Source organism: Chrysochloris asiatica, unplaced genomic scaffold (assembly GCF_000296735.1).
Source record: "Chrysochloris asiatica unplaced genomic scaffold, ChrAsi1.0 scaffold00248, whole genome shotgun sequence".
In the NCBI taxonomy this organism is placed as follows: Eukaryota; Metazoa; Chordata; class Mammalia; order Afrosoricida; family Chrysochloridae; genus Chrysochloris; species Chrysochloris asiatica.
In genome coordinates, this window is record NW_006408766.1 from 2,009,123 (window position 1) to 2,017,402 (window position 8,280).

The 8,280-nt window shown below is 39.0% G+C and overlaps 1 pseudogene; it reads right to left on the bottom strand.

Annotated features, from left to right (window-relative positions):
- The window catches only part of LOC102822785, a 115,417-nt pseudogene extending 109,121 nt beyond the window's left edge, over nt 1-6,296 (bottom strand).
- Between the last annotated feature and the right edge of the window lie 1,984 nt (nt 6,297-8,280).

An 8,280-nucleotide genomic window follows, 5' to 3' on the forward strand; every position in this document is an offset into this window, starting at 1 on the left:
AACAGTCGGTCTGCCTATGTTGTTTTATATTTTTCCTGTAGGTCTTACTTTCAAGAAGTATCTTCTGTTCTTCTAGCCACTCCAGGTTGGTCTGCTTGTCTCACCATTAACTTTTTGTGCCCCTTTTATTACTGGTAAAAGGAACATTGTTGTTGTTGTTAAGTGTCATTGAGTCAACTCAAAGCAATCCTGTATAGGGTTTCCAAAACTATTAATCTGCAGGAGAAAGCCTTTTCTTTTTCCAGAAGAGCAGAGGCAGGCAGGCCTGTGGACATAGGTGATGGCCCCTCAGGCTCATAGCTCATTCCTGGAGCAATGTTCCCATTCCAGGAAATAAGCAACAGACCACCTCAGACTCATGTGATAAACCAGGCTAATCTCCTGTTTCTGACCCACCTCCGGGAGGTAACAGAGCCCCGAGTTAATGTTCACCTGCTTCCACTTTTGACTTGAATGCTTATACAGCTTTCACCGCCTTATGTTTGAACCAACCAATCCCAGGTAGACCAGTGAAGCTGTTGGCCCATGCTAACCAATCCCAAATGAACTCATGTATGTACCCCTATTCCCTATAAAATATCTTCACATAGGGAAGACAGGGCTCAGCCTCTGGATAGGAATCCATTGAGCCACATGCTAGCACAATAAAGCCCTTCCTTTTTGACAATCTGCATAGCGTTGGCAACTCCTTCAGGGCAACTCCAGTAACACAACAGCTGTGGATTCAAACGGCTGACCTTGGGGTCAGCAGCCCAAAGTGTGACTCACTATCCTACCCTTTAAAGTTAATTAAATAAGAGAATCAATTCCAGCATATTCTAATTTTGGTTTCTTGAAATTGTTTATGGTGTTGATAATATCAGTGTTAAATCAAGGAAAAACTTTGCTCCTTTTTCTAGTGTCTGATCAGCCTGGCCAAAAGATATGAGCAACTTATGTTGTTAGGTGCCATTGAGTTGGCTCTGACCCATAGTGATCTTGCATAGGGTTTCCAAGGAGTGGCTGGTAAGCTTGAACAACTGACCTTACAATTCAGTTTGAGTTTTTACTTTGCAAATTTTGTGTAATTCTCTCTCTCTCTTTTAAATTTACATGAGAGACAAGCAGGGAAGAGAATTCCTGAAAACTTAGTTCCAAACTACCTAAACTGATATTATATGAAAGACTCTGAGATAAGCAACATATATTTTGGGAAAATATCCATAACTCCATAATCTATTAATCCATCAAATTATAAGTGTATGGCTGATTTTCTTGGTTTCTATGTTGTCTGCACAATTTAATTCCAGATCAACAAAATTTATAGTTGTTCAATTTGAGAGTGGGTGATTTATAGGAAAGAAAGATTTAAAACTTGAGATCAGACTTACCTAGGAATCTTAATAAGAAAATATTCATGCAGAAAAAAAAATCATCTTTTTTAATACAATGAGGTCAACTGCAGCCATAAGCAGAAATTGAAGTTTAGAATGTTTACTTAATAAAATCAGGCAAAGAGCTGAATTGAGGTTTAGCAATTCTAATCTGTTTACTTTTTCAAGAAATGCTGACATCTAATCAGAAACTTTGAGGTTTATTATGTTTAGCAAAAATATGCTTACATAACATATAATCTTCAATTTCTATAACTGAGATTTGTGCATGAAACCTATCTTTCTATCTATATGATAAATCTTTTGATGGAACAATCAAATAACTTTCACAGCAAGGAATTATGTAAATAACTTTTCTTTATTCATTTGTTAAGGAATAAATTTCAGACTTTAGTATTTCAGAAAACCAAGTTTCTTATTTTGATAAGTTGATTTGCTTTCTTTCCTTTTTCTTTTCTTAGGATTGCTTGATAGTGAATATTAAAAGTGATTTTTAAAAGGCAAAGAAAGTATCAGATTAAAGAATTCTGTCTTTTTCAAAGTGATTTGGGTTTACTTTAGCTTTCAAATACATTTTAAGAAATTGTATTGTTCGTGAGAAAGGATACCAGGGAGACAAAGGTTAAGCACTTAACTAACTAAAAGGTTGGTGGTTCAAATCCACCTAGTGGTTTCACTAGGTAAAAGACCTGAAATTCTGCTCCCATAAATATTATTGATCTTTTCTTGTGCGCTGTCTAGTCAAATTCAACTCAGACCAATCTTCAATAACACAGTAAACCATCCCTTATAATCTTACAGGAACTCACCAGGTGTTTCTCCCAAGAAGCAATTGCTGTTGTTACCGAGTTCCGACAAGTCAATTCTAACTCATAGCTACCCTGTATATGCTTTCCAAGGAGCAGTCCGTAGGTTTGAACTACAGATCAAGTGCTTCCCTGTTACACCAATTGTTTGTTTAGCAGCTAAGAAAGTAATCACCACAAGCAAGTCAATATGAGTCAGAATAAACTCAATGCCAAATTTTATTCATAGAACCCAGCTTCTCAGATTATTTGCTCAACCTATAGGTTGAATAAGTATGGTGAAAGAATACAACCTTGTCACACGTTTTTCTTAATTTTAAACCACCCAGTGTTCCCGTGTTCTGTTCGAACAACTGCGTCTTGGTCCAGGTACAGATTCCTCATGAATAAAATTAAGTGTTCTGGAATACTCATACTTCACAATGTTGTCCATAGCTTTCATGACCCACATAATTTAAACCAAGGCCACTCAGAGAGGTGAAGCAGAATTTCAGATTTTATTAAGCCAGCTGGCTCAGAGGAGTTAACTTCTCCAGATTCTGAGCACTGAGTGCAAGGCAGTGTAGGCTTATATGGGGTCAGAATTGTGGAGTGGTTAGGTTGCAAACCTGTCTGAAGGCAGGAGAGAATCCAGGGGATTGGTCCCACTCAATAACATGATTGACATTCTAATCTGTCTCCTGGGAGGGAGATTGGTCCCTCTCAGTAACCTGATTAACATTCTAGCTTGACTCCTGGGAAAACATTGTGAATATTTTTACTGTTTCCTGTTCATTTCTCTCTTTGATGACCTTTAGGACCTTTCTCAGGGGCATCATTTAAAATGTTATATAAGGAATAGTATTCTGGTATTGATTTGGATTCTGTTTGTAATTGTTAGCACCCTCTTCAATTGATCATTGTTTTAATAGCAATTTTTATGGCCCTGATTGCTAGTGGGAGTTGGCATGGGATGATTAAGTAAATTCTAAATAAAACAAAACCTCACCCATGAGGATGTTTTACCCTCCAAAGGAAGAGAACCACCCTCCCCATAGGTTCTATGGGTTCCAATCATTCCAGGTTTACACAAGGACATGGGCAACTTTCTGCATTTTTACAAGGTCTCTTACTGTCAGATTCTGGTCATTTATTTCTATGCAGCAGTTAGTGAAATTAAACTTCCCACATACTCCTCTTTTCATAGCCAATAAGCAGTCCAGGACAAATCTATTTTGATAGATGGCACTTCGCATCTGGGTCTGTTGGCGCACAAGAAGGGTTAGGGCTACCCCAGTTCCATTGGTTATAGATTCAGTTACCTAGGAAGGAAGGTGCCCTAACATTATAGTTTGTATTTATAGGTTACTGTTTGGCCCTCCTTGGTGGTGTGGGTGTGTAGATTACACAGAGTTTTCCCTTTCCCACACCCCAAAGTCTAATTAAGATGAGTCCCATTGCAGAGATCCTCATGTTTTGGCCATTCATAGATCACCTAGCTCCTGATTTGTGGCTGAAGCAAGGTAGATTATACTTTACAAGGGTTGGTAGGGTTAGTTTCACTTCCCACAGAGATGAGGTTTATTTTCAGTCTACTGTGGTGAATCCAGTTAGGGACTCCTTCTACCTTAGCTGCTAGGCTTGGGATTTCTTGTTTAAGCCCTCAGTAATCTTTGCAGATGATTTTGGATGCCCTCCCCCACCCCCACCCCCCACCCCCCCAAAAAAATCACATACATTTATTACACTTTGAGCTAAATAGGTCTAAATGCTTTAATCTCATTGTGTCCAGGTTTTGAGTTCAGCTAACTTGACAGCTGATGGGGTGACTAGAAAGACTTCCCAGTGTAGTCCATTTTTTTTTATCTAAATTGTTTTCAGGTCCATCTCTCCATTTTCTGAGAAGAACTTCCAGGGTGGAAGGGGTCAGGTTACCTTTCAGGGAAGGAAGCAGACTTGGTTAGAACAATGTTATGGTGGAGGTGTTGCACATACGGCGGCACCTTTAAATCTTGGCCGAGGTCAGGTAGAGGGTTGAGGGAAGCTGCCTGGGAAGGTTTACTGTATACAATTTTATAAGGGCTCAATTTAAGTCCACTCCTGGGGGCTACCTGAGTTCAAAACAGGGCTAAGGCAACACCTGGTCTCAATGTAGATAAATTTCCTGACAGTTTTGCCATTTGTCTCTTTAGAGTATGATTCATTTTCTCAAAACTCCATGTTGAATGTAATCTCCATTTCATCTTTAGGTGTTTCCTGCTCCATTGTCACTTTTGGTACTTTGGAAGTCAAAACTTGAAGGTAATCTCCTTCAAGAGAATTGTCACTATTTGTGAAGTTCTTAGTTATGGTAGGGGAACCTCTCTACCCAACGAGAAAAGTTGTCTACAAAAACAAAACCAGTAAATATCTAATTCCCCAGTTTGGGGGTATCTGTATGAAATCAACTTTTCAATTTTCAAGGGGTTGTTTACCTTGATATTGATACAGGACAGCCTGTCTTGGGATTGTTTTTAAAGCAAGTAAAAATGTTAGCGCTAACATCTGGAATGAATTTGTTTAAAAATTTCTTGCTCTAGAGCCATGGCCTAAGGAGCTCTGCTAGTGTAGTGGCTACGAATCGGGCTGCAAACCGCAAAGTCAGCAGTTTGAAACTACCAGCTGTTCCGAGGGAGAAAGATGAGGCTTTCTGCTCCCATAAAGATTTACAGCCTCAGAAACCCTGTACAGGGTTGCTATGAGTCAGAACCGACTCCACGGCACATAACAACAACAACAACAGAGCCCTGGCCTAATGAACCAAGCCAGGGTGTCTTTCCTGTAGTGGATTATTTCATGGACTCATTTAAGAGGAGCAGGGGCTAGTTTTTACAGGATCAGAACCATTCTATTGCCATTTACTTTCTAGTTTTTAAGCTTTTGGAACCAGAATTCCATCGTCAATCACTTTTCATCCTTCAACCTCTCTCTCAAATCCTCTGCCTGAGTCTAACACTCAAGCCCTCTGGGAACACATTCACGGTTTTTCTTGCCAACATTTCAAATGCCCTCAACAGTGCAATCAGTTCAGAGTGTTTTTTGAGCTAAGGGCTATTGCCTCCACCTGGTCTTGTAAGATTACTATCACACACCCTGCTATTCGAGTCCCTTTTTCCATGTAACTACTTCTGTTCCCAAATAACACCTAATCCACCAGATATCGTCAAACAGGTCAGGTTGGCTGAAGAATGATTGGCCAATGATTTCTATACAATTATGTTTTAGCCCTCCAGTTGCCACATCAGGGAGGAGGATGGAAGCTTTAATCACCCCATATCCACAGGGTAATATTCAGATTGTCCAGTAAAATAACCTGGTATTGTCTATCCATCATGTCATGAGGCATAGGCTTCCCTTCTTTTGCAGCAGGGAGACAACTTGATGGGGTGGTTGATGAGCTGGCCATAGTGAATTTCCTGGCCTCTTTCTTGAAAGGATATTGGTTTCTGTGGGATGGTCAGCTTCCAGGTTTCAATCAGACCTCGACAGGGGATGTTTATTGGCTCTCTTTGGAGTTCTGCTAGTACACATGGGGGGCTTACCTGATTGTCAATCTCCTCAGGTCAATGTGACTGGTTTCCTGAGTTTGAATCAGTAATTGCCAGGCAAGTTCATGGGAAACCTCCATCTGTAGACTTTTGGTTTCAGGAAGCTGTTTGAACATGCAACTATGGAAGCAGGTCCTGGCCCAGTAAAGGGACCAGACAGTCCTTTTCTTTTCCCCAATGAGGCAGTCTAGGGGGTTCAGGAGGAACTGGTCCTCAGGATTCCCTGAGATCTCAGTTGCCTTCACTGAACAGTATGATAACAGTCTGTCTCCCATTGTTATTTTGAGCTGAGATTCTGGGGGTGGGGTCAATAGGGGTGGCAGAGGTTGATGCCAAATCATGTTGCACCCCCTTTTCCCCTGACATCATTAGTCTTCCATAGACAATGAACCTTGTTCAACCATCTGTTGAGTTGGATGGCTTTTTTCTGCCAGATCTTCCCCTGAGATTTGGGCATTTATTTTTCCAGCATCCAGGTTTTTTTCAATAAGTACATCAGTCCTTGCTGAAAGTCCTCTTTCCTTTAAGGAATCCTCCCTGTTGTCGCACATGCTTACCTCTAGTGGTCTTTTAGGAAGACAGTTGAGTCTTCTCATGCTCTCTGCTGTTAAATTCCTTGACGGTAATGTTCACCAGCTGGGATGGATTCATGCCAATTGCCCTGTCAAATTTCTGCCGTTTCTTTGTAAAATCCTGAGTGTAGCTTGCCTTTCCATATTCAATGCTATGGGAATCTGCATAGGGGTTATTTCCTTTCCTCTCTTCTGGGTAGCTCTTTACCAAAATGTGTCCCTTGAAAAGTATGGTATAGTGAAGTCACTTCTAAATTGTTTTCCTTAGTGGTTGAATATGGACAGGCAGGTTCACGAGGTCAAGCTATACTTTTCGCTAATGGCAGCTGCTGGTGTACCAGGAGTTGTAATAAAATAATGTTACACTCAAAAGCTATAGTTCAAAAAAAAGTAACCATTCATCTCTTTGTATATTCATGTATACATACACCTGCTTAGAACTCTGTTTTCACCTAATACTCATCTGTATCCATTTTTCCTCTGCATGGCTTTCATATTAGCAGTATAATGCATTATAGTACATAAACACAATATAATTTATATATTCTTGGAATTCCAGGTTGTTTTTAGTTTCTTAAATATAAATACAGGACAAAAACAGTAATTTTACAAACAAATAGACAATCTGACACAGTGGTTGAATAATTGAAGCTGTAAGATGGTATAATAATTTAAGGATGCATTTAAAGTTTATTTTTCCCATCATCTAGGTTGTACATTGGCCAAGTTGTATTACAGTAAAACACCATTTCCTTTGATGTCATAGGAGGGTACCCATACAGAAACCAGTCAGAATTACACCTTACAGGGCTTTTCTTTGGGATTGAGGCTTATATTTCTATTTTAGATACAGAGGTTAATCTTAACAGAAACAGAAGGGACATTTTTAGGAAATCACTTCCTGTCTACAATGCCCCACCATGCACACTGAGAATAAAGCAAGAGGATCTCAAAGTGAAGGTGACGGTTAGTGCAGGAGACAAAGGGCCAAAGTCTCCTAAGAAAAGATTCTTGGCAGAGCTGCTTGGAGTGTTCAGTTACTGTGCTCATGATTAACAGTCTAGTCTGTCTCCTAGGTGGAGAGGATTGGTCTCACTCAATAATCTGATTAACATTCTAGATTGACTCCCGAAAGAAGCCAGTGAATGTTTTTACCTTTTCCTGTGCAGAAAAACATATTATCAATAAAAAGTCTTCATATTTTAAAACCTGGATATTTACATTTTCCTAGAAAGAAATATTTCTTACTTTATGACCAATTATTAAAAGGAAAAATAAAAAATATTCCAATCTATGAAGCCAGGTTTATTGGTCAGTTAGAGACTATGGCCCTTAATCACCCTTCAGGTCTGGAACTAAACTCAGCTATGTGGCTCAATGTTCAGCCAAACAATAAATAGGTCTGTAAGAGGAATAATAACACTAGTGAGTCATGTACACTTTACATAAATCAACCATTGTAGATCAAAAGCCCAACAGTTGCTCAAGCACAAAGTTCAAAAGGGTAGGAAATAAGGGCAAATGGAAACAGGAAACACAATTTGCAAGTGAAATAACAGACATCACATTGAGATGATTACAATCAATAAGAAGGAACAAAATGTACATGAATTCCTGAATATAAATCTAATGATCTACTCTTTAAACCTTCACCTAATTTACAATAAAATGTTTTAAGAAAATAAAATTTACGTAAAAAACACAAATATTTTACTCCTTTTTAAAGTTTTAGTGGCCATCATCATTATCGTCAGTCTTTCTGTAACCTTTTGTAATTTCATGGACTCACAAAGCCTAGAACTTTTAATAACTTTCCCAGGATTTACTTAGTCAAATGAGATTATAACTGGCATGTATTTTCGCAAATGATCTCTTTGCTAATATACTAGATTTACCATCTCAGAACTAATGGATGTTGAGTTTTCAAGTACCACTTTTTTGGGAGTTTTATTTAGTTTTGTTT